The sequence below is a fragment of the Dipodomys ordii genome, unplaced genomic scaffold, assembly GCF_000151885.1.
Source record: "Dipodomys ordii isolate 6190 unplaced genomic scaffold, Dord_2.0 Scaffold45, whole genome shotgun sequence".
In the NCBI taxonomy this organism is placed as follows: Eukaryota; Metazoa; Chordata; class Mammalia; order Rodentia; family Heteromyidae; genus Dipodomys; species Dipodomys ordii.
Window position 1 is genome coordinate 1343300 of NW_012267261.1, and position 26372 is coordinate 1369671.

The following is a 26372-nucleotide window of genomic DNA, read 5'->3' on the forward strand; positions in this document are numbered from 1 at the left end:
TGAACAACCCTCCCACGGCGTAGTCCTTTTACTTGTAAACTTCTGGACTTCAGATTAGAAGAATTTAACAAGACTATGTTCAATAATGACCGCGTCTGCCTGACACAGAAGAAGCTCATGGGTTTATTTCCAGAGATTGCAGCCATCCAATCAAGCCTAATCAGGCCCCAAGTTACCTTTTTTCTCTCTCTGGGTTCTACGAGACGACACACAGACTCTCTTTAAACCACTTCTAGTTCAGGTTTGTGCCTAGAAAATTCCAAGGTGTTTTGAATTCTGTGAATGCTTTTTTTTTGTTGTTTGTTTTCTTTTTATAAAGCAAGCCTGTGGTTTTCACCCTGAAGGAGGAAGATCCAGCCCATTTCCAGCTGCAGGGAGCCCCATCCAAGGTCTTTGCAAGGAGGCCCAGGGAGGATCCCTGCCTGCCTTGGCTGTATCTAGCTATATCCCCTCCCCCCTCAGAATACAGGGGAAAAGAATGATGTTTGCCTCCCAGTTCCAGCCAAGTCTATCCTGGAGCTTTGTCTGATTCCTCTAAATTGATTTCCTCATCTCATATCCAACGGCCAAGAAAACCATGAGCTCAGGCCTTGAAAGCTTGTGTAGGTTTGAGAAAACTCATTTTATCTCTTTCAACCTCAAGCTCCATCTTGAAAATTGGATGCCTCAAAGGGCGTCTGGTACTCAGCTAAATGCTGCGGAACTTCTCTAGAAACAACAGTCAGCCCTCATTACCTACTCAGAAGGTCAGGCCTGGGGAGAAAACATGGGACTCACAGTCAGCACAATTCTCCCCCAAGTCCTGGCAGGTAGCCTGGAGAGCAGCACTCTGGGTTTGCTTTCAAAGATTGTATCTATATATTGCACTCTGTTGTAGATAAACATGCTGCCTTTTAATAACTGAGACAGGAGGCAAGAGGCCAGAATTCTCCCCCTAAGGTCTGCCTGAAAGCTATTGAGTTAGCTACTTTAGGACTTAAAACTCCAGACCAAGGAGAGAAAACAACCCTTCCTTCCCATTTACCTCTACTACATGTTAACAGAACTCTTTCAAAATGGTTCAGTCTTATAGTTTCTAAAGCTTTCTTCATAATCAGAATCTCTTTAAGTCTTTATAACCACCCTATGAAGCTGCCAAGGCAGGATTTAGCATTCATCTCCTAGGGAACATGTTCAAGAGGAAGAGAGGAAGAGCATCTAGAAAATTCTCTTTCCTAGCATGCATCAAGTTTGAGGTTTGATCCCTAGCACTTACAAATACAAATCACTTGTAAAAGAAACAATGTTGAGTGTGTGAAGAGGACAGGATCCTAGTCCACTAGGATTTGTTTGTATATTTCTTATGTTTTTGTTTCTGTTGTTCAAGGCCACAGTAAGAAAATGAGAAGGGTCCTAGGCTGAGGCTTCTGGTCCTTTGTTTATGCAACACAGTGGCAGAGAACATATACTGATTAATTTGTAAAGCATATAATGCTTGAATTTTTACTGGAGTACTTTATAGCACAGATAAACTGTGTAGTAAATGTAGTGCTTCATGCTTCTTAAGTGGGTGGATTTCAGTTTTCAGGCAGGGAGGGCAGATCAAAGGCTTCAATTTGGATTGAACTGACTATACTCCAAAATCAAATATTGTAGAAGATATGTAGCAAAAGTTACCGTTTCCTAGCTGCTGCCTTCTCCACGCCTCAGAGACAATGACTACCAGCCATTCTTGTTCTAGGTTAATTATAATTTTCATGCTCTAAGTAGTATTCTTCTTGATATTATTATCATTTGTTGTTGTTATTGTTGCTTTGAGATAGATAGGTTCTCCCTATGTAGCCCAGGCTGGCATTATACTTACAATCCTCCTGCCTAAATCTTTATAGTGCTGGGATTACAGGCTTATGCCACTACTGTTAGCTCTTATTTCCAAGTTTTATTTACAAGTTGTAACAGGAAATATCTACTGAGCGTCTTCTATAAGTTAAGCTCTGTTCAAGGCCCTGGGGGCACTTATGTTGTCAGTTAATGCTCTACTAAAACAGATGAGGATTCAGCTCAGTTAGAACAGCTCCTTCTCCAAGTTCAGCTATCCACCTAATTTCATTTTGAAGGAATAAGGCAGCTCATTGGGCTGGGTAAAGATGACAGCAAGGAGGATTTGGAGAATTAAGGCAGAGATTCTTTTTTGAAGGTAGAGAACTTGCATGAAACACTTGGGAACGAGTCTCTGAAGTGTTGTGAGAGATATGACACTTGAATCATCCTGGAGTAATGACTCTACAGCACTGAGACACCTAAGGAGCATGCAAATATGAAGCCAGGACTATGGCAAAGACCTACAAGAATCTGAAGGGGAATCTGCTCACCTAGAAGACTTTACCTTCGGGGGTTCCTGAGTCCCTTGCCAATACCTGGGAGTGAAAGTAAGGGCTATTCAGGAGTGGGTTTGAGACTGTAAACTGTAAACTGCTGTCTCTTTCCTTGACCAGACCACCATTTCCTGTAAATCATCAGTGAGTCCAGCTTCTCTGTGTAAACATGAAGGTGAAATTATAAATTAATCTACCAACTACAGCGTGTCATAAATTTAATCAGTAGAGAAATGTGTAAAGAGTGTCTGAATGAGATTTTATAATGCAATGTCATTGTGTCTTATTAACTTTCCTTTCTAAAAATAAATGACTCCTGCCACTAATTTGTCATTATAATGATTCTTATTTATACTCTGGATAATAGGAGAAATAGCTATCTATCCTTTCTGGTGGAATGACACCTTTAGTTAAATAAATCCTGAAATGTTTACAGCTGGGTTTTCCCTGTGGCTCTCAGAGATTGATGGCTTGTAGTATCATATAATCACTGTGGAAGAAGCTCATTGGCTGGTTTATTCTTTGGAGGTGGGCTTATATATTGAATCAGAACTTCAAACATTATTTTACTCTGCCACATGAGAAGCTCAATTCAAGTAACCCCAAACGTATTGAAAGTTTCCTCTTGTCAGGAACTTTTAGTAAAGGATAGCTTGATGAATGGAGCCTTCACCATATCTGATAGGGGCACACTCTGATGGAGTAGATAGGCATGCACACATGCACATTTTATACAAGATGATCAGGTATAAATTCTAAAATGGAAGTAATGTGTTGTGTCACAGGGAACTTAAAGAAGAAAAGAGGAATCCTGCTTGTGAATATCTAGAAACTATGTAGGGAAAGTGAAATTTAAATAGAATCCTGAAAAGTTACAGAAGTTGGCAGAATTAAATGAGAGGGCCCCTTTGAGAGAGCTTATAGATTCTCGGGGAAGAGGAAAAGATCTGAGGTTGGTAGCTGAAAGTGATGGAAAAGTGATCAGAGGCCACACTAGGACAAGAACTCTTGAGGCCCAGCAGAAACTGATAGAGTTCTGTGAGAAGTACTGTCGGTGGAATGGCCAGAGTACATCAGATCAGAGTTCTGTCTTATGGGGAATAGGGAGGGACACATGAATTAGTCATAAGCAAATGTAGGCATGTACTGCCCTTTCCTGTTCCATATCAGGGTAGTTTGGGGAGGGAAAGGCTGAGCACAAGCGTCTGCTGGAAAGGACATGACTCAGCCCTCCCAGAAAAAGCCCTCCTGACCTTTATAAGTACCCAATTACTATTCATTTCCCCATTACCTAATCAGTGAAATCAATCATAGTGAATTCTAACTTCAGTTTACCTATATGATGCTCTTCCTCAAATCATAAATAACTGCCTGGGATGTGGAGACCTTTCAAAAATCAGTATGGAGGGGTGCTAACATTCAATTAACAAGCTTTTCATAAGGTGAATCATTAACAAATGATAGGAAAGCAAAATTAGAAAAGAATTAGAGCCGGGCACCGGTGGCTCACACCTGTAATTCTAGCTACTTAGGAGGCTGGAAGAGCATGGTTCAATGTCAGCCCATGTAGAAAAGTCCATGAGACTCTTATCTCCAATTAACCACCAAAAATAAGGAGAAGAGCTGTAGCTCAAGTGGTAGAGCACCAGCTTTGAGCAAAAAAAAGCTAAGGACAAAGTTCAGGCCCTAACTTTAAGCCCCAGTACTGGAAGAAAAAAAATAATTAGAATATACATGTTCTAGGAAGCCATTTCATATTCATAAGGACAAGGAAAACTTAATGCTTGACACCAGAAGAGAAAGCTGCAGGCTCCTTGTGGGTGAACTGCCAGTCATGGACTGCATTGTAGCCCAGCAGGCTAGCACAGTGCTTCAGTTCTAAACTGCCTGGGCTAAATCTCGGTTCTGCTCTGAGTCTAAGGCTACCAGGAGTCCTGCATTTTACTAAGCTGCAGCTCACCCAGTGATACTGTGGGAATGGAAACACCATTCTGTCTCAGGGAGTTGTGAAGACTAAATGAATTAACGTAAATAAAGCTGTTAGCAGTGCCTAATTAAAGTGACTCTATATTATAAATGCTATATAAACACTGGATATTGTTGTTACTCTTATTCATTTCTCTGTCTCTAGATAAAGGCTGGAACCCCAAATGTATTTGGAGACTTACTCGATGACTCTTTTCATAAATTGTTGTGATTAGCCAAGCTTTAATGAGAAGGAAATTGAGATTGTGCCAATGAAGTGATTTTGTTGGGAGGTGGGGGTGGGGTCACTCAGCCAGGAAGTGAATAGGAACCAGGAAGATCTGGCACAAAATTTCCATGTGGCATGCTGAACTTCCCTATACTGAGAATATTCTAGGCAAGGCTGGTTGATCCAGTTTTTCTGTATCTGCTTTGTTATGGATTATTCATGGTGGAGAGAAGTCCACTTTCTCTTCCTGTTTTCTTTGTCGTAATATAAGCAGCATGAACAGATTTTAGAGGCTGGCGGTACTGAGTGGCTTTGTGCCCTTTAGATATGATTCATTGTTAGCTCACTGCAGTTTGAGACAGAGAGACAGACAGAAAGCAGCCCAGAAATGGAAATATCCACCTCTCACAGATGCTTCCTGACCCTCAAGGAAGATTGAGCTGTAACCAAGCTGGACCTGACAGTAAGTGAATGGTTATGATTGCTTATAGTCACAAAGCCCTGAAGAGTTAACGATCATGAAGCCCTTTCCCATGCATACCTATTTTTTTTTATTGTAAAGATACTGTACAGAGGGGTCACAGTTGCATGAGTAAGGAAATGAGTATATTTCCTATCAAGCATTGTTACCTCCACCTTTGATTTTCCCCACCATCACTTCCCTCCCCACCTCCCCAACTCCTGGACATTGTAAAGGTCATTTTCAACATACTGTCCTGTATATCTCATTGTCACAATAGATCAACCTGCATTCCCATTTAAGCATTCCGCTACACCCCTTTCCCTCCCCAAATTACAAAAATGTATATACAAGATGCAGAAGAATAAAATACAGTGAAACAGGGGTTATACCATGGGGGAAGAACTTACAAAAGAATCACAGAGTGCATTATAACCTATTTTCTACTTCCTAGCAACCTTGGATTGTCCAGCTATGAAACAAGCCCTGATTTTCATCCTTAGCACTAAGGCTTACTTAAGGCCAAAGTAACACAATAGGCTATGGACTTGGTCTTTTCTCATTCAATATTGCAGCCGCTCATGCTGAAAAGTATGTGAATATCAGAAACCAAGTAAAAGCCAGGCATGGTAGTATACACCTTTAATTCCAAGGAAGCAGAGGCAGGAAGAGCCTGAGTTTGAAGTCAGTCAAGGCTACACAACAAGATCTCATCTCCAAAACCAAAAATGAAGCAACAGAACAACAACAACAAGATGCACACACAAAGATAAATACCAACTGGGAAGAAAATAGTGACTGTATTTTAGAAGTCAAGGAGAATTCTGAGTTCACAGCATAGGAACATATTTGCTCTCACAGAATGACACAAACTGAACCCTTTGCGGGTATTAAAGAAGCAAAGACTTGATTGTTAGCTATTAGAACAGGATCCACCTTCTCCTCCAGAGGTTAAGTACTCCAAGGGGTAAGTGTGAGGCAAGGATAAAAATCACTCTGCATTTGACATCAGCCCCATTCTACACTCACACTTCTTTACTGCAAGTAGGAAGTAATTCTAGGAACTTCTGACCCTGTGTCCTTGTTGGTAGTAATTTAAAAGCTTTGTTCTTGGCAGATGTGAGAAGGCTGGGCTGTGCTGTAGCCCGGTTCCAGAAGGAAGCAGCTGCTTGCACTCTCATCCTGCCTTTGTTTTTTTCTTTCAAGGAAAAACGCTTTGAAGGCTGGGTGTGTCTGATTCACCCTGGCCTTGTCCACTGGTAGTCCCAACTAGGAGATGACTGAAAAACAATATTCCCTCCATTAATTAACGTGGCCAACTAAGCCTCTGGCATTTTTCACCTGGAGAAACCTTTGATACCTGCTTGGCACTTGGTTGGGCTCTCTCATTAAGTATAGAAACTGGGGTCTAATCTTTTTATCAGTCACAACTAAGGTGTCTACATTTAGGAGAACTGTTTTCAAGCTCTGTGTAAGATGTTTCTCCCCAACCCCCAACCCCCAAGTGCATCATTTCCTTAATGAGGATACAAGATTCACTCCAGCCAGGAGAACTTATCTTTGGTTACTTTGGGCATGTGATAGGAGAGAGTTAATAGAGAGCAAGCTTGCTCAGTTTCCTGCAGTGGTTGATAGAACACAGCAGAAGGAGAGAGAGAGAGAGAGTCAGGAAGGTATTCACAGTAGAGGAAGGTGATTTTCCAGGATCCCAGAGCAGTGGTCACATTCCAATGAATACACGGAGCATGCCTCTGCTACTAGCGAAGAAGGCAGGTACATAGTCCTAGAAGTCTGGAAGATTCTGGGTCTCATCTGTGACCATTGTTTGAGGCTCAGACTGAGAAGGGAAAGAGGAAAGGGTTTGTCATGGGACATTCTTGGGTTGTCACATCAAGTCCATAGGCTCAGTTTATGCAAGTATCACTTAATCCCACATCATGGTCCTTATCAATTTCATTCTGCTGAAGAGTTCCTGCTGATAGTTCTTCAGTACCCCATCATTCATCCCACCCCCATATTCTCGTCAAAGTCTTCAGTTTCTAACTATTCTTACCTTGGCTGTGTTTTCAATCTTTGTGCAGAGCTCTCCCTCCTTTTCCAACTCTCCCAGAGGAGAAAAAGAAGAGGTTTATTGCTCAGCTCTTCTTCTTTCTTCTTGTATATGGTTCTGTTCAGTCATTCTGAAGCCACACTAGTTTTGTTTCCATTCTATCTGACATCACATCCCTTATGTATGGACCACATCACTATCTTTCCTCTGACTCCCTCTTTCTGCCCGTTCTTTATAGAACTTCTGGAAACACTTTTCTAAGACCAGCTCTGTTTATTTTGTCTGTCTTCCTTGAAATGGATGGCTGTGTGGTTCCCGTTGCTTTCATGTGGCATAGCATGTGTATTTAACTGAGTGTTTATGATGCCCTTATCAATTACTCTTATCTACTAATTACTCCTTGCTTCTGGTTCTGTTTTTCTATTTTCCTGGAATTCTCTTCTCCTATAAACCTCTTCGTTAACATCTTCTTTGAGGTCCTTCTCAAACCCTACTTCCTTTGTAAATAGTTATTTGCTTGTTCAATAAGCATCATATACCTATTTACTATAGTTCCCTAGGTGTCATATCTAGATCATAGTCATCTTCATCACATCATTGCCAGAGCAGCTTTCCTGTGCTCCATAGACATAAATTCATATCCTTTTCTCCTCACCTTGTATTATTTTACTTCGCAGTATCATATTCTTTTTCTTCATAATATATTGCATGACTCAGTATGTATTCTTTTTTGTTGTTACTGTTGGTTGTGGGGCTTGAACTCAGAGTCTGAGCACTGTCTCTAAGCTTTTATACTAAGGTTAGCACTCTACCACTTTGAGCCACAACTCCACTTCTGGTTTTTGAGAAGTTAATTGGAGAAAAGAGTCTCACAGGGACTTTCTTTCCTGCAAACTGTGATCCTCAGATCTCAGCTTCCTGAGTAGCTAGTATTTAGGTGTGAGCCACTGGGCACCTGGCATGTATATTTTTAATGTCTTTATTTGTTAAAGGCTTACTATTTTAACAGTCTGAGATGTCTTATTCATGGTCATCTTGTAGTACTTATAACATATAAGACTTAGAAAACAAGTCGAAATGGGAAAAGGGGTGTGCAAAAATCCTGCAATTGTAAGAAAAGACCTTTGCCAATCCCTAAGGTCATAATTTACCATCTGATCTCTGTTCTCTAGGAGCCCTGTACCTCAATGATATATTGATTCCTCCTCTGTAGTAGAATGAACTGTTGAATTGTAACTGTCGTCCATTAGTTTGCTGATTCTATTTGGATAAGGTCTGTGTAATATTCATTTCCATTGGTTCATTGTCTAGTTCTGTGCACTCATAATGCAAGCACTAGATATGTCGTGGTAAGGTAGGAACCCCATGCACACTCTAGAGGTCCTGTCTCTGTATCTCCCAGGTTCGGCATAGTATTGATGTCATAGTAGAAACCCAGGAAAAAATATGTTATTGAGCACCCAGCTATGTGTGTGTTCGAGTGACAACAAACAGGTGGACTTCCCATTGGAACCTTTATTACAAGTGCTCTTAATTACTCTCTACACCTGTTTTGTAGGTCATTGTGGAGACCAAGGTACTACTTTTAAACATCTCATAGCAGCTTCAGAAATGTACATTCAATTCTCCATTTCATGCCTATGGATGCTTGGATACAAATTGTCCCCCTCAAGACAACAAGCAGCCTTTCTACCAGTTTCTAGTTGTCTGACCATGTTCTAGTCTGAGCTAATTTTGTAAGTAAAATTGCTCAAGAGTGAATATGAAAGCTTTGACTGAAGCCCAACTATATAAATACCCATCACATTTCCTTCCTCCCCAATTTTGCAATCATCCAAGAAAGCTGCTTATGTTGTCCAGCATAATTAGTTATTTATACACCCTCATGTGCTCTATTGTTCAGAATTAAATTGTCTGGGATACAGAATTTCTCTTGCAAGGCTTATTTTGCCATTTTATTGCTTGTTGGAATCTGTTTGTAAATATGTCCTTGTGGAACCCTTTGGGATATGTTGGAACATGCTCGGGATTATGGGGGAAACAATCCAGTCCATAGAAGACCCTCTCAGGTCTCACACCATAGCTCATTTTCTAACACAATGATCATCAGTGATTCACCCTTTCCATGAATGCCTGGGAGAAATAGGATGAACACAAAAATAGTCACAGGAAGGAAGAAATCATCTTGAGGAGCTAGTCACTTGATGCTAGTGACTCCATTTTGCCCAAGAAGAAGTGAAGCCTAGAAAGAAGAAAGAAGGTCCTGTTGGGGCTAATGGCAGGTTCAGGCCCAAATCTCCTTCAGATGACTCTCAACTCTTTTCTTCTAAGTAACTGAGTATATACGATTCCCTCAGATGTTTTTGGGCCTGTTACTATATCTCTCTGAACTAGGTGGTTCCATACTGCTATGGCCTGGGCCATTACTTCTATACATAACGTCTCTTCTGTTCCTACCCAAATAGCTATATATTGGCCACTAGCTATTGTTGATGAGTGAGGGCTGTCGTCTATCTTAAGATAATTCTTTTTCTTCTGCCATGTTGTAGAATCTCCAAGTTTTATGAAAATTAATTAATTTTTTTCTTGGTCTGTTGTGAGGCTTGAATTCAGGACCTGGTTGCTGTCCTTGAGCTTTTTCACTCAGGGCTAATGCTCTACCACTTTGAATCACAGCACCACTTCTGGTTTTCTGGTGAATAACTGGAGATAAGAATCTCACAAGCTTTCTTGTCCTGGCTGGCTTTGAACCTTGATCCTCAGATCTCAGCCTCTTGAGTAGGTAGGATTAGAGGTGTGAGCCACTGGTGCCTGTTTGGAATTTGTTTGTAAGTGAAAGTTTGAAGGACTTTGCTCCATAGGACTTTGCTCCATGGAATTCATTTATAACTTTTATGGCCCACAATAGTTTCTTTTGGTGAATGCTCCCTGCATCTAGCAAAGAATGAGTATTGGGCTAGTGTTGCACAGAATGGGTTTGTTTGTTTGTTTGTTTGGGTCCAGTCCTGGGGCCTGAACTCTGGGTCTGGGCGCTGTCCCTCAGCTCTTCAGCTCAAGGCTAGCACTCTACCACTTGAGCCACAGCACCACTTCCAGCTTTTTTTCTGCTTATGTGGAATTGAACCCAGGGCTTCAAGCATGCAAGGCAAGCACTCTACCACTGAGCCATCTTCCCAGCCCTTGTTTTGTTTTTTAAATACAAATTCCATCTTGATCTCATGGGAGTTAATGCTACTTAGTTGTATGTCCTTGTTGGTCCTCCATCCATAGTTTTTAGATTGTGGAATTTGTAACAAAGCTTTGATTGCTTTTAAGTATTTTTAGGTTTTCCATTTCATATATATATATATATATATATATATATATGTATATATATATATACAGATTAAAATCCAGATAAAATTAAAAAAATCCGGTATTTGGATAGGTTGGCCAAATGGTATGAGTTGGGGAACATAAAAATTTTCTTTCTAACATACACTGTAGTTTATCAGTAGGTAAATCTACTGCACTGGTCCTATATTTATTTTTATTGGAGTAAGAAAATTCTCCAGTAGTCAGGTAACATTATTATACTTAAAATTCTTTATCTTCCTATGTTGTTTCTCATAACAGCTACAGATGTTCTACAATTAGTATTAGTATTGATCTATTAGTATTAATCTATTAGTATTGATAACATTTATTAGATTTTAAATCTATTTACTACTTAGTAATTTTTATTTCATATTGCTATGTAATCCTAGAGAGACTTGATAGATATCATATACTCAACATCAGAATCAATAGATACTAACATCCCTATTCATCTTAAGATACCATTTTTCTTAAAATGAATTAAACATAACACACATAGTTAGGGCTTCCATCTTATATTTCTTCTCCTCTCTATCTTTTCCCTCCCCCTCTCCAGATAGGAACTCAGTACAATTAATTTGGTGTGAAAGCTTTTATATTCACACGCCAAATGAATATATACAAAAACAACTTTTTCATAGTATTCACTGTATTTTATAATTGGGAGAAAAACATGTTCAGAAGCCATAGATCCATTGCTCTAATCCTATTTCATACATGCTATTCCTAATTATCTACCTCCTCAGCTTTGTGGTCCTCCTAGCTAAAGGTTGGATTTTTTCCTTTGTCAGTAATGGTAGCTTGGACCTTGCTTCTGTAATTTAACATTTGAAAAACTTCCTGCCTCAGGTATTGTTAGTTCTAAATCTGCACTTTGGCCCCTAGTTGGGGGGGGGGAACCCAGTAGGCTTCTGTACTAGTACTAGATCTATGAAGTCAGACATGACATGTATGGTTTAGCTTTGTTGCACTAGTTGAAAGCTTCAGTCCTCATCCTGCTATATATGTATTCTGGTAGTTCATATTTTGAACCCAACCCCTAGAAAGGACATATCAAGGTGATAATGTCTGATAATAGCTAACATTCTTCAGTATATAATCAAAATGACAAGATGTAGGATATAACAAAATACATTTCAAATTCATTCTTCAAAATGATATTAGCTAGCATATAGAGCATATACTGAATGTCAAGGGCTATATTAGACAATATCTCATCTATCCTTAAAAAAAAATAACACTTCTGCCTTAAAGATCAGAAAGCAGAGGCACACTGAAGCAATATGCTATAGTGGATACACTCTGGGATTTAATATAAGCCAAATTTGGTCTCAAACTCTGATTCTGTCACTTGCAACTTATATTGCCTTCTACTAGTTTCTCAACTTTCCTGAACCTGGAACAAACACAAGATTCTCAGTAATGGCTGTTGGTATTATAGAAGATCTAGGCTCCTGCCTAAGGTTAAAAAGCTAGTATACAGTAGACTTCAATTTGAACTCAGATCCACTCCTCTCAAAGCTACCCATCCTTTCAGAGAAACACGAGGTTTGCATTAAACTAAGTGTCACAATACATGGAAAGAATACCAACATTACAATTAGATGCCCTGAGTCCTCTTCTCCATCACTTATGGGATGGTTAAGCTTGGACTAGTCATTTCTTCTCTCTTTTTCCTCTCTTCTTATAATATGAATGGTTGCACACACCAGCCTCTATGCACTGTTTACTTCACCTGTTCAAGGAACATAGCACCGCATTGTTTTCCCAAGTAAATGAACAGAAGCAATGCCATTGATATTTAAAAGAATGTTGGGATAGGGCAATGGGCAAAATTTCTAGCAGCTGCTTGTTCTTAGTAACTGAAAGCAAATGGATTCTTTTTATGCTTTTCAACTTGAGCTGGGATAGAATCCCAGACAATAAATCCAGTTGCCTGAATTCAGCTTTCTTGAGCAAGAACTTTTCTTTCTCTTTTTTGTCTCTTCCATACTTCATTTTCACATATTAGAAATGGAAGATTGAAATAACTTGAGATGGAGAGTAACTCAGGGATTTTATTTCTGTCCCAGGTTTCATGTTTCCCTTTTCTCCTTAGTTTTTTTTCTTCCTGACTTTATCTAGAAGGAAAGATTTCAAGGCTTATGAAATAAATCCTATACTTTTGTTTGATGAATTTTTAACCCTCCATCATCTTGATGTCATCTGTTTGCTGAAAGAAAAGGTGGGGCATAGTCCTTCTGAGAATTCTTTTTAACACTTTTGGACCACTTTGTCTCCTTGGGGCCTTTAGATCAAGGAGGTATTCATTTGCTTCACTGCTGAAAAATGAAAGGAAGGGCATTCCCACCTCTCATGGAGCTTATAGACCTATGTACAAAATGAAGCATGAGGGGCTGAGAAGGTGACTCAGTGGTAGAGTGCTTGCCTTGCATGCATGAGGCCCTGGGTTTGATTCCTCAGCATCACATAAGCAGAAAAAGCCAGAAATAGCACTGTGACTCAAGTGGTAGAGTGCTAGCCTTGAGCTGAGGAGCTGAGGGACAGGGCCCAGGCCCAGAGTTCAGGCCCCATGACTGAAAAAAAAAAGATGCATGAAAGTAAATAACAGTTACAAAATCTGAGTTATGAACTCACTGTTGACCTGTCCCTCCAACTTTGGCCTCTGAGAAGAATCTGTCCATTCCCCCTCCACTTCCAATGCATAAAGCTCTTTGCCTTGCACAGGAATCATCATTCTGATTGCCCTCTGTGTACCTGCCCTCCTTCTCACCTCCCGTGGTAATCACATGGCCCTCCTGAGCTTGCCCTAGATATCTGGAATACTTGGACTTCTTGCCTACCTCCCCAGTCTCCTCTCTCACTCTACTTCTGCCCATTCTCTACCGGGGCTGTGTTCTCTGAGTGCCAACAATCTTTTAGCTCTCTGAATACTTTTTACTCCTTGCTGGTCTCCAAGTGGAACGTTCCTCACCTCTATCTATGCATGCGTAAATCTTGCCAATTTTTCCAGGCTCTGTTCATGCTCTTTAACCTTGATCAGGGAGATCCGCTTTTCCCTCTCTGATCTCTTATGGCAGTTGGTGTATTATGCTAATCAGAGCATCCTCCATTTCTGCACGGCATTACAGTTATTGTGTGTTCATCATAGGCCCTTACCTACTTGCCTTCATTTTGAAAGCGTAGATACTATTTACCTTGGATCAAACACTTAACACAAAGCAGCATTTATTGTGTCAGAGCCCTGCTAATAGGAAAATTTTATGTGTGTGTGCCAGTATAGGGGCTAGAACTCAAGACCTGGGTGTTGTCCCTTAGACTTTTATAGCTGGCTTTTTAGTTGTTAATTAGGGCTAAAAGTCTCATGGAGGACTTTTCTGCCTGCACTGGCTTTGAAATGCAGGTCTCAGATCTCAGCTCTCAGCCTCCTGAGTAGCTAGGATTACAGGCATGAGTCACCAGAGCCTAGCTTCTAATAATAGATTTATCAAAATGTTGTGGTCTATCTTACAGAGCTCAACAAAGACTATCCATATAAAGTATCTAATCCTGAAATAATCTTATGTGAAAAGCATCAGTATAATGTCCTTCTACAAATGAAGGAGTCATACAGTGGCTCTTCACTCAGGCATTCTGCTAAGAATGTCCTACACTTCATAGCTTGATCTATCTTTATCCACTTCTAAGAAAATTCATAGCCATTTGTGCCAAGTACATTTTCAGTACTTCACCTTTCTTAACTTCTTTAATTCACACAATACTATAAAATAGGTACTATTATTATCCCCATTTTACACATGAAGAAACTGAGAAATATAAAGTTGAAAAATGAATTCAAGCCCAGCGCCAGTGGCTCACATGTGTAATTCTAGCTACTAAGGAGGCTGAGACTTCAAGATTCAAAACCAGTTCAAAACCAGCCTGGGTAAGAAAGTCTGTGAGACTCTTATCTCCAATTAATGACCAGAGAACTGGAAGTTGTGCTGTGGCTCAAGTTTAGAGCTCTTGCCTTAAGCTGAAGAGCTCAGGGACAGAGCCCAGGCCCAGAGTTCAAGCCCACGACTGCAAAAGAAAAAAAAGAAAAGAAAAGAAGAATTCAAGTTAAAAACTAAAATTCTGATTCCAAACTAGGTAATCTCACTGTAGGTTCAACCACTGGTCTTTGAGCATTCTCTTTCTTTCCCAACACAAGGCTGCCAGTACTGCTCAGTCCTGCCTCAGTGAGAAATACATATCTCCAGTTTACAGATGAGGAGACTGAGATCTGGGCTGGTTAAATTGTCAATATCACATAAAAAAAACTTGTCAGTGTTAAATCTTGGCTGGTAGATGAAAGTCCACATCCTAACACATGCATCTATGTTATCAGAAAAACAAAACAACGACCAGTCTAGGGATGAATGTCCTTCCACAGCTATCTGAAAATTTTATAATTATTATCTGTTTTTTTATTTTTCGTTTTTTAATTCTCTCTCTATGCTTAGTGGATTGGGCTGAATCTTGTGTGTCCTGGAGAGGGTGGACACTTTCAAAGACTAAAACATAGCCATTGCTTCAAAAAGGTAAATAACCTTCACATTTGCTTGTTCTAGGTTTTCCCTTTAGCATGCTACACAATGCTGTGTCTTTGCCAATCTGCCCTAATAGAGATCTTGCAATGAAAAGAATGGCCAGTGAGGATGCAGGCAGAATTGTGTCTGAAGTGCTCCATAAAGATGATGGACTGATAGGTTCAGGCAGCAAGTAGGACAGGCTATGTTATTAGAAGTTAGATGCTGTGACTGGGCTAGGAGACTTCTGTTTGAAGAAATGTCTCTGACCTAGCCCTGCCTGACATAGTGAGCCCTGGAATGGTGGCCTCTGACTTATTAGCAGGTCAGTGGTCAGAGTGGAGACACTCTATGACTAAGTGGAGTCATGCGTTGTAAACCAAGATGGTGGTACTGAACTCAGCCCCCGATGGGCTAGAAGCCTGTCTTTGGCTCCACTCATCAACAGATGGTGTCCAGCAAGTCATTTCTTCCCTCCCAGACTCCATTTCTTCAGGGATTCCAGAAAACTGAGCACAAGACATTTTACTGGGCTGGTGCAGACTAGCTTAGGTCATCACTGTCCTGAAAACTCTTGGTTAACTGCGAGCATTTAGGTGCATGTAAAATGCTGACAGGAAAGTAAAGTCTAGGTTTCACATCCTCTGTGGGTTCCTCATAGCTGGATTATGTTGACAGAAACCATAACAGATTGACTCACCTAAACGACAGGAAACTGGGCATCATTTTCACCATTACCAAGTTTCCAGCGCAGTCAATGGGAATGGGGCAGCTTTACCAAGTTTTCTGTCAGGGAGGTGGAAGGGGAAGGGCCAGGTAGTAGCTACAGCCCCAGGAGCCTAGAGAGATTCGTAAATGCCAAGGGCCCATGGCTGCCAATTCCTGTTGCTGAATACAGACTTGCTTCAAGTTCAAATCTGGTGAGACAAAGGGAGATGGAGGCTTTCCGAGAGCCAGGAACCCTTTCTGCTCTGCAGGAATCAATCCACAGGTGCCCCAGGACCTGTCCCCCACCTCTCCCAGCCTCAGTTTCTCCATCTGTAAAACAAGAGGCTACGCATCTTCGTCTTGAAAAAGGCCCGGGGACTCGCCCTTCGGGGAGATTTCTCAGGAGAAGCGTGAAAGAGGCGAGAACCATCTCGTCTAGGTCCTGGGTCCCTTCGTGGGCTACAGTAGACCTCATAAACGAAGGCTGGAATGCATCACCCGGCTGGGGTAGCAGAGTGCAGAAGGATTCCTGCATGTCAGTAAGTAGTGCGTGCGTGACAGAGGGCTTTTAAATGAATCACTTTGTATCTAGCAGGGCAGCACCTGCTCCTCAGCCTCCAAAGGCACGATCATTCAAAAGCTGCCGCTTTCCATTCACCTCTATAATTAGCGCGCAGGCTGCAGCGCCAGCCCGGGTAGCTCGAGAAGGGGGCGGGGCGGGGCCAGTCACGGGGCGGGGCCTACGCCCAGGCCACGCCCCTCTCCTTCCTCCTTCCCCCGCCCACAGTCTCGGTATCTCCTCCCCGCTCCTCCCCTCCCCTCCCCTCTGCACCCCCATTCCCGCCCTGGTTCGGGGCTGGGCTCTCAGACCCACAGGCTTCCTGGATCGCTGGCCCAGCCGTACCCTCCCTTTAGGATCGCAGTGCACAGGCACCTGGAAGATGCCGCTCCAGGAGGGCAGCTATATTTAGGGTGGCATCCCTCCCCGCCCCCCCTTCTCCGCCCTCCGGCATCGCCGTCCCGCCCTCCTCCCCTCCCTCCCGCCCCGCCTCTCCGGGCCCCGCCCAGCCACCTCTCCCTCTTTGTCGCATTACATAGTAATCGGAGATGCTTTGGATGAGCTCCAGGGAACAGAATGTACTTGGCAGAGACGCGGGCTTGATGTCTGCAAAATGTCGGAAACGCAGCCAAGAGCTGCTAACTGGGTCATTAACCTCCAAAAGCAAAGCGAGGACTGTAGGCCCACTCTGCCTCCCTTCATCTCGCCAATAAAAGTGCCTCAGTGCGAGCAGCAAAGGCCCGAAGCTGGCTGCTTTGATTTCTAGGCACCCGGGGTAAGCCTGTCCGCTCCTCCCGGCTCGGGCCCGACTGATCCCGGCCTCCTCCAGGCCGCAGCAGAGACTACAAGAGGCCTTTCAAAGGCCCCGCAACCCCAGGCCTGTTCCGGTCCCCCTCCCCAGGCCTGTGTGTGTGTGTGTGTGTGTGTGTGTGTGTGTGTGTGTGTGTGTGCTGCCCCAGAGCTTTTTCACTTTTTCGTTCAAGGCTGGCACACTACCACTTGACACATAGTTCCACTTAAGGTTTTTGTTGTTGTTGTTGTTTTTTGTTTTGGTAGTTGATTGAAGATAAGAATCTTTAAAACTTTGCTGTCCAGGCTGGTTTCTAACTGCAACCCTCAGATCTCAGACTCCCCTTCCTCTTTCCTCTTCCTCTCTCTCTCTCTCTCTGTTTTCTTTCCTCAGAAATTTTATTCACTAATATATTTAATGTATTTGATTAGGTCCTCTGAAGAATGACGAGGGAGCCAATCAGACAAAACATAAACGATCACTCAAATTAAGACTAAAGACAAGGTCCGATGTGTCACTTTCTTTTCTTCTTTAAAAAAAAAAAAAAAAAAGAATAGTTTGGGCTGGGAATGTGGCTCAGTGGTAGAGTGCTTGCCTTGCATGCATGAGGCCCTGGGTTCGATTCCTCAGCACCACATAAGCAAAAAGAAAAAAGCTGGAAGTGGCATTGTGGCTCAAGTGGTAGAACGCTAGCCTTGAGCTGAAGAGCTGAGGGACAGCTCCCAGACCCACAGTTCAGGCCCCACGACCAGATCCCCCCCCAATAAAAAGAATATTTTAAGTTAAATTATCCTTTAGTAGTTGTATGAAGGAGTTTCTGAGATCAAGCCGGAAAGTGCATGCATCTATACAGCTCCCAGCTCCTCAAGTCATGACTTCAAGTCCCAACTGGTGCTTAGTCTATGAATTTGTGTGAGTCACTTATTTCTCCATTTTTAAAAATTCCTTTATTCCTGAACTGTTCACCATAATAACGACCTTCTGACCTACCTAATAAATAGAAAAGTCTTACAGAGAAAGTCTTTCCCTGGTGACCCTTGACATTCAGGTTTCTGAAATCCCTCTATGTGTAGGAGAACAGGCGTGGGGGTGATGTAGGGAGGGGCTGTCTCATCAGGAAGCTTCAAAGGAGGGATATCCACAGGGGATAGCCCCTAAAATCTACCTTCCAGGTTTCTGGCTGTGTGGCATTGCCAAAAAGATGCTTCCTTCTAATGTCCAAACCCACTTCTCCCATAGCTACAGAGAGAAAGTGCTTGGTACTGAAACTAGAAGTGGTGGTCCATTTCCTCAAATGTGACTCTCTTTCTCCATGGACGAAGATGATAGCCAGCTTGCTGAAACTAGCAGTGGCTAGGAGATGTGGGTTTTCGCTAGTCTCAACAAAAGCCTAGGTCAGGGAGAACTGACTTGTGAAACCATGGTTGTGAAGGAGGATGATTCATTCCTGGCAGAATTCAGCCAATCAAAATTCAGCATGGTCTGTCCTTCTTGCCTATATTTCCTTGATCTTACCAATGCTTCCACTGCAGCCATCTCAGATGGACTCAACTGTTCACTGTGCCCTACAGAGGCCCTGAGCATCACTGATAATGGGCCTTTGCTGGGCCTTCTTTAAAATAAAATTCAAAAATTTATATAGGAAGGCAAACCAGGTTGCATGGTAGCCTTTTCAATCCAGGTGGAAATTGACAACAAAGGATCTCTATCCATGGAGAAATATCCATCGCATCAAAGGACTATCACAGGGCCACAGAAATATTGTGGAAAAGTCTTTGGGAAGAAGTGAAAGAGAAAGAGATCACCATGAGATAGAGTAGTTGTCATTTAGGCCTAGTTTTAAAGGATTCAAAACATCTGAATGTCTGGCAGTGACCTGCTAAGTGGGGATGATTTAATTTTTTTTTTCTTTTTGGTAGTTAATTGAAGATAAGAATCTCACTGACTTTTCTACTTAGGCTGGCTCCTCCAAGCTATTCTCCCCAGAGCTTAACCTTCCAAGTAGATAGAATTATTACCATTTTACAATAACTTATTAAAAGTTTCCTCTTTCACCTTGAACTGTCTGGTTCAGACAATATATTATATGGTCAGCTAACTGTTATTTTTTTCTCCATTACCTGGCATTTGGAGGAAACGAAGGACTTGGTAAATGTGATGAATTTCTTTGCAGAGAATTGTTAAATTTTCTGGCCCTGTCTACTCTCGCTTCTCACCAGTTTTCTGGAGGCAAGTTATCATTTGTTCCTCTTCCTCTTCCTTGAACAAGGATTACTGGACCTATTACCACTTTCTTTTTGACAAGTCTTTCCAGGATTTCAAAATGCTCTGACTCAACAAGAAGTAGCTTACCACAGACCTTCCTGTGCTATTCAGCTGCTAGTTATTAGAAATAGATATCAAACAGCACAGAAAGTCAGGACCTAGCCTATAGGTGAAAGTCCTCACTTTCAACCGTGGCCTTGCCTAGCTATTCAGGATATGACAGGGTGGTCTTAAAGAGATGGAGGATACAACGTCAAAAGCTGAACGCTCCTTATGAAATATGTAGTTTACATTCTAGGTCCTCTTCACAGGTTAGAAAGGACAAGGTCCCTTGCTCACTGACATCATAATATAAAGCTTACTTAAAAGTAAGCCTATTGCAATGAGTATGAGCATTTTGCAGAAGATACTAAACATTTAGAAATAACTGTAGGCAAGATGCCTGGCCTTGCGAATGAAGCCTCCGCTCCAGTGTCAGGAAGCCTGGGTTGTCTTCGCTTCTGACTCATTGCTTGCTGGGGATGAATCATTCGCCCTTTCTCTGCTTTGGGTCGGTCTCACTTCCTTCATCTCGCCTATAAAATGGGTGTGTATGCCATTCCTACCACACAGGAGGGGACCAGGACTTAAGAGTCCCTGCTAACTGCACAAAAAATATTATAAAAGGAAAAACACACTGGGTGTTTTTGACTTTCTGTTTCAATTCCAGGATATCCTAGTTCACTGAGAGCAGCTCAGAAACTGCAAAGGGGAGTGAGAATCTGTCTCTCGATGGAGCCCCATGAGATTGAATGTGGTCTATCTGAGCAGGAGTGAGAGTCATATGAGAAGGAGCGGCCAAGAAGGAGAGCAGGAATGACAGGCAATGGGGCTTCAGTGGAGGTCTTCAATGCCATACTGGCCCCTGGAGCCTCTATTGAAGGCTGTGAGAGGTTAACTGAGGCCCTGGAACTGGACTGTGCCCTCAGTCACACTAAAACAATGGGTCTGAGTGAGCTATATTTGATTGAAAACTATCAACCCTGAAGCAAATGGCAGTTTTTCTCTTTCCCAGCTTTGGTTTCATCATTCTAAAACACATAACATCCTAACAGTTCTAACATGCAGTAACATTCACTCTATAGTGAAGATTGTGAAGAAATTGTGTGTGTGTGTGTGTGTGTGCGCGCATGCGTGCGTGTGGTGTACCTGATAAGGTTGAAGAGGAAGGAATGAGACAACTGGTTTGTCCAGACAGAAAGCCAAATCCATACTTCAGGGAGGAAGCCTGACCCATCTGAAGATTATAGTATGTCTGAAAGACTCCATAGTACCCAGAGCATAAAGATGTTTGTCTAGGCCACAGCATAGAACATCTGCATTATAAAGCCTGTCCAGTAACCTCTGTCTAGACTTGTCTGCTATCTGCTTCCTAGTGCAATGGAAACAGCTTATATACCAAATGTTATGTTTGGGTTCATTCTAGTCAGCTGTTCCCCAAGATTTTTCAGCTTTCTCCCTATCCTATATTAGATTTCAAAGAAAGCATTATACCAATAAGGGCTAGCTGGCTTGGGAGCCTCAGAACTGTGCCTCTCAAGTACAACTGGGCAGGATCTTTTGACATTCATTGCAGTTCTCTGTAAGATGGGCATCTAGAAGGTTCTTTAGTTTATGGTGCTATTAAGAGAACTTCTATTAAGTTGCTTAATGGCACTAGGTAAAGACTTAGACTCACATGAAAAATTCTCCAGTAAACTTGTAGAGCGGTAGAGAAAATATCATTTAAAATTTTGATCATTTGCCAATGCACCAGTGGCTCATGTCTGCAATCCTAGCTACCCAGTAAGCTGAGATTTGAGGATCTCGGTTCAAAGTAAGTCTGGGGAAGAAAGTGTATGAGACTCTGATCTCCAACTAACCACCAGAAAACCAGAAGTGGAGCTGTGGCTCTGAGTAATAGAATGCTAGCCTTAAACAAAAGAGCTCAGGGCCTGAGTACCTGAAGTCAAGCCCAGGCCCTGAGTACCTGAAGTCAAGCTCCAAGACTGTAAATTCTTTTTAAAAATTATTTTTCAGTTTATCTGTTACTTTAAGGATGATTTTGTTTGTACTACTGTTTTATATTTGGATTTAAATATACATGTGATAAACTTTAACTGTTTTGGTCCAAGTTGTTTTACATATATAAGTGAATACCTGGATATAGGTGCAGTTGGACCCAAGTCAGTCCTGAAAATAAAGAAATAATTTCATTTATAAATAGGGAATCTAAGAAAGCCCTCCCAAGACGTTGGTTGAAACAAAAGATCCAATTTCAGGGTATCACAGATAGATGTAGCCTCCACTGAAATTATGGACTTAGTACTCTATATTTGAGATGCAGTGTGTGTGGGAAAGTTGGAAGGGATTGTGATCATTTCTAAGTAGCACAAGAATCCAATGATTCTTGAAGACAAAAATCCTAATAGGGTTATGAGGATTAGTGAGGTTACATTTAAGTCTATAAAGTCTACAATCAAGTTCTTTCTACCAATTATTGTGTAGCCTTGGGATCTAGGTCTTGCATTTACTAAGTACTAAGGGAAATTGTGGAGCTTTGATGTTTCTCCTGATATTTTTGTTCTCTTTGAAGAAATGGCAAAATCTATGACAACTGACTGATAACTCTCCACCATTCATTCTTGAAGTTTGGAAATCAGCAAGGTAATAAAGGCCTGGGCTTCTTCTGATAGGTGGAAAACATATACAGGTAGGAGGGTGGATGAGTCTGGAAGTTTCTGATGAAAGTTCTTCCTCTCCTAAAGTTCATGTCTAGTTACTAAATAAGCTGCCTTGCATGGAATTCCCTAAGGGGGAAAAATAATTCTAAGATGTGTTAACCTCATCATTCTGAAAATAACATGTGAAAGCAATCGGACAGATTCTGTAGTTTAGCTATCAGGTAACTTGATAGATAAGCAAAGTGAGGCTTAAAGGGATTTACCTAAAAGAATTCATTAAAGACAGAGTCATGAATTCTTGAAGACAGAGCTGGGCCCCAAGTGTCTATTGCTCCTTAGTGTTCATTTTGGTTTGTGTTTTTTTCTGTAAGTCAGAGTTTGGTTCCTGCATTCAATGGGCAAATTTTTGCTAGATATCCCAGTGTCTAAACTTTCATTAAATCATTCTTGAGACCAAAGAGATCATGAAAATGTGTTACCTGTCCCTTGTGCAATGTTCACTTTGTGTCATCTGATCATAAAATCTGCTACTGCATTTTTTTCTTTTAATATGTGAATTTTCTGTGGATCAGGAGGGAGGGAGAACTAGACAGGAGATCTTGTCTGAACAGATTGACCAGCTCTCAGCCATTCCTCTCCCCTCACACACACACACCTGTATCTTGGCTAACCTTCACTTGATTTCACAGTCCTCAATAGCACTACTGTGTAACTTCCTTGATTTCACACTTCTAAACTCATTTCCTATTTCCAGGACCAATTGATCTTTTTTTTTTCCTCTCTCTCAAACAAGGGCAGAGAGGTAGAGCTGAAAAAACCGGGTCTTCCATAGGATATGACTGGAGTATGACAAAATTTTGTAAGGCAAAGTAAGAAAGATCCATCTTTTAGGTCAGCATAAGATTAAAGTCACAAATCAGTCCTCGCGTTAAGGAAGATTTGAGATTGTCCTCCCAGAAGTTCCTACAGCCATCCTCAAATCTGCTCTCAGAGCACCCTCTGCTGGACTAGAGAAGGACTCAACATCCTCAGCCATTTTGGAAGCAGGACCAACTGGAGAACTGAAAGGGTTAAAGGAAAGACTTGGGTTTTCTTGGGAGAGGAGTTTTCATTCTAGCGCCTTTTGAGCTCTCCCAATTTAAATATCAGCCCTGAATACTATGAGTTCAGTCTGTGAGGTCCTCTTGCTTCTCCATTTCTCATTCCCTCTATTTCATTTTATTTGCTAACTTCATGATAAACAGATCATCAGGTGGCTAAAAATAAAATGAAGGTAAAGAGGAGAAAAGTGGTCTAATGAACTGAGCATGAAGTGGAAAATTCTACCTTCTTATTGGCTGGGTTATAAAGGCTATTTTAAGAAAACTCAATTTCTAACCTCAGATTTTGTTAATCGTTTAGTTACAAACCCTCAGCTGTAGCTAGCTCATTGCCTACTGAATGAGTCAATATTCATTACCTAACATTCAAGGTGTATTTGTAAATTCATGATACATTATTTTGTTTGCATTTCATTTATCAAGGCTAATAATAGCTATTCCAAAGTGAGAATTTTATTCTGATCCATTTTTTAAGGAAATGAATATGACTTGGAAAAAATGTAAAGTATGCTTGGATATCAAAGTCATATTTTACATTCAACTACTGGCTCAGCAAATTCTTATTCCTTTATATAATGTTGAATAAGTAGAAGACCCTGCTTTAATTAATTAGCTCCTAAAGACAAGTAATAATTGATAAAGACAGGAATAATTGGTTGATTGAATTTTGTCTTTAACACTGATGTTAATCATAACATGTTCTTCAAGAATGAGATAAAGTGAAACTTATTGACATGAAATTTTTGGGGGTAGGGAGCTGTGATAATCTTTGAACTATACTTTAGAAAAGATGAAAAGCAATGGCTGGGAACATCCTTACAAAATAAACATAGCAATATGATAACTAATACTGAAAATTTGAAGTAAAATCTTGAAATCTTAGGGAAGACTCTCCCATGTTGTAATTCAAATGGAACAATAAGACTATAAAGAATATATATATATATATATATATATATATATATATATATATATGCCAAAGGCCTGTAGTCAAGCATTGGTGGAGTCCAAATTGTAATCTGAATCACACAGTTCTCAATTCATACTCTTACAGCAACATAGGCTTAGCTCTTGGTTAACTGTCTTCTCTACAATTGCATGAGAAGGTACTCAGGTGATACAAAAATCTAGATGTCTGTTGTCTTCAAAACATGTATGGAAAAAACCCTTCAAAGCTGTATGTTAATGATACATGGAGGTGAGGCTACTGAGGTAATTAAGATTAAATAAAGTGATGAGGCAGGGTCCCCATTATTCAGAAACAGAGGAAGAAGAGACCCAGGTCATCAGGCCTGCTTGTTTTGTCCTGGGATACCTTTTGCCATCTCTGGACTTTGAAGAGAGTCTCCTTACCATCAAGAAATCTCTTGTCACACGTGGCCCTTTGACTTTGACCTCTTGGAACTTTGATTTATAAATTTGTGGCACTTAGTTAAAGCTACTGAAAATAGAGTGACGGCAAAAAAATTCAAAGAGTGCCACTGGAAACTATTGCCCAAATAGCCGTAAAGTTATGGTGTTTCCTATCTTACAGACTGGTTCACTGTATCCTTAAGAGGCCAAGAAATGGGCATTTAGAACCTTTCCTCAGGCTGACCCTTCACTCTGTATACACATGGGCTGACCAGATGTTAGAGAAATAAACATTTGCAGCTGTTATCAGGGGTAAGGTGGAGCGCATGAAGTTCCCAAGTTTTGATCCAACACATTAGAACACATTTAATTTTTACTGCTTTGGAGTTTATTGTCTTCTGGTTTCTCTACAAACCCTCAATTTACATGCTACTTCATATGAAACTACACAAAGATGCCAGTGGCTTCCATTATAACTTTAGGACCCCTTTCTGATCACTCCAGGTTCTTCTTCTTCTTTTTTTTTTCTAGTACTGGGACTTGAACTTAGGATTGGCCACTGTCCCTTAGCTGTTTTGTTCAAGGCTAGTGCTCTACCACTTGAGCCACACTTCCACCTCTGGCTTTTTGGTGGTTAATTGGAGATGAGAGATGCACAAACTTTCTTCCCTGGCTGATTTCAAACCTTGATGCTCAGATCTCAGCCTCCTGAGTAGTTAGAATTAACAAGTGTGAGTTACCAGTTCCTCGTCCAGGTCCCATTCTTTGATGAAAGGCTGGTGGTGTCCTCTAGCACTGAGAGGCCAGCAACGTGTGAAGGACAGATTACCTTAGTGAGTGGACCAACCATGGGCTTTAGAGTTGTCTATGATCTAGTTTTGGTCCTGGACTAACCATTCACACACCATCTGATTTCCAATTAGTTAAGTCAGAGGATTATTATCCTTGCTTATTTATTGAATTGAACTAAATATTGAGTGAATATAGTCGACATCTCTATGTTATTGATATTGAAACTGAGGTATCAGTGGATTCTTGCTTATACGAAGACATTAATACTTGATGACCAGCTATTTGTGCAGAGACAATATGAGTTGGCTTGAAATTATGTTCAAGAAATCTAGGTTAGGAATTTCCTTGGAACGGAGGGCTATGAAACCTTTGTTTTAAAGAAATATTGAAAAAGAAATGTTACTGCTTTTATTAGCATCCAATAATAAAATATTACAAGAGGGTTTACCTATGATTAATTCCATCTATAGACACAGTGTACTTTGAACAATTCCACTCCTTCTGCCCTAGTTCCTTTACTCTCTCCTCTTCTTTTTCAGTGTTTTATAGGTTTCACTTTGCTAGTTATCTATTTGTTATGTATATATACATAACTTCTATTCTCTCCATCCTCTTCACATACACACCCACATTATTCTTTCCTTTTCCCCTCTGCCTTCTTCTGATCTCTTTAGACAGTCTCCCTTTTATGTTCCTGTGCCATTAATAATAGCTGTTATTATAAGTAGTAGTAGTATTTTTGATTTTTTTTAATTTTTGAAGTCTTTAAGAAAATAATAGAATCAGTCATCTTCAAAGAGTTTAGGTATGGCATTACTTGCTTTGTTAGAAGATCTTTTGTTTTCTCCTAGTTCAAAAAAGGCCAAAAAAAAAAAAAAAATGCCCACTTGAATCTCTTTTTGCACAAGGCTATGGAATGAAAAAAGCCTGACCTCTAGTGGTCACCATCTCTGTGTTGAACTGAAGGGGAAAAAGTCAAGAAAACAAGGATAATCCAGATTTTATTTCTGAAGTTGGAAGTGAACCTGAGAAGTTTCCTAATCCAATTGTCTCATTTTACAAACAAGGAACTTAGGCCAAGTAGAGAGAAAACTTTCCCCAACATCAGTGAGAATATAGTAAACTTGGGGTGGCACTC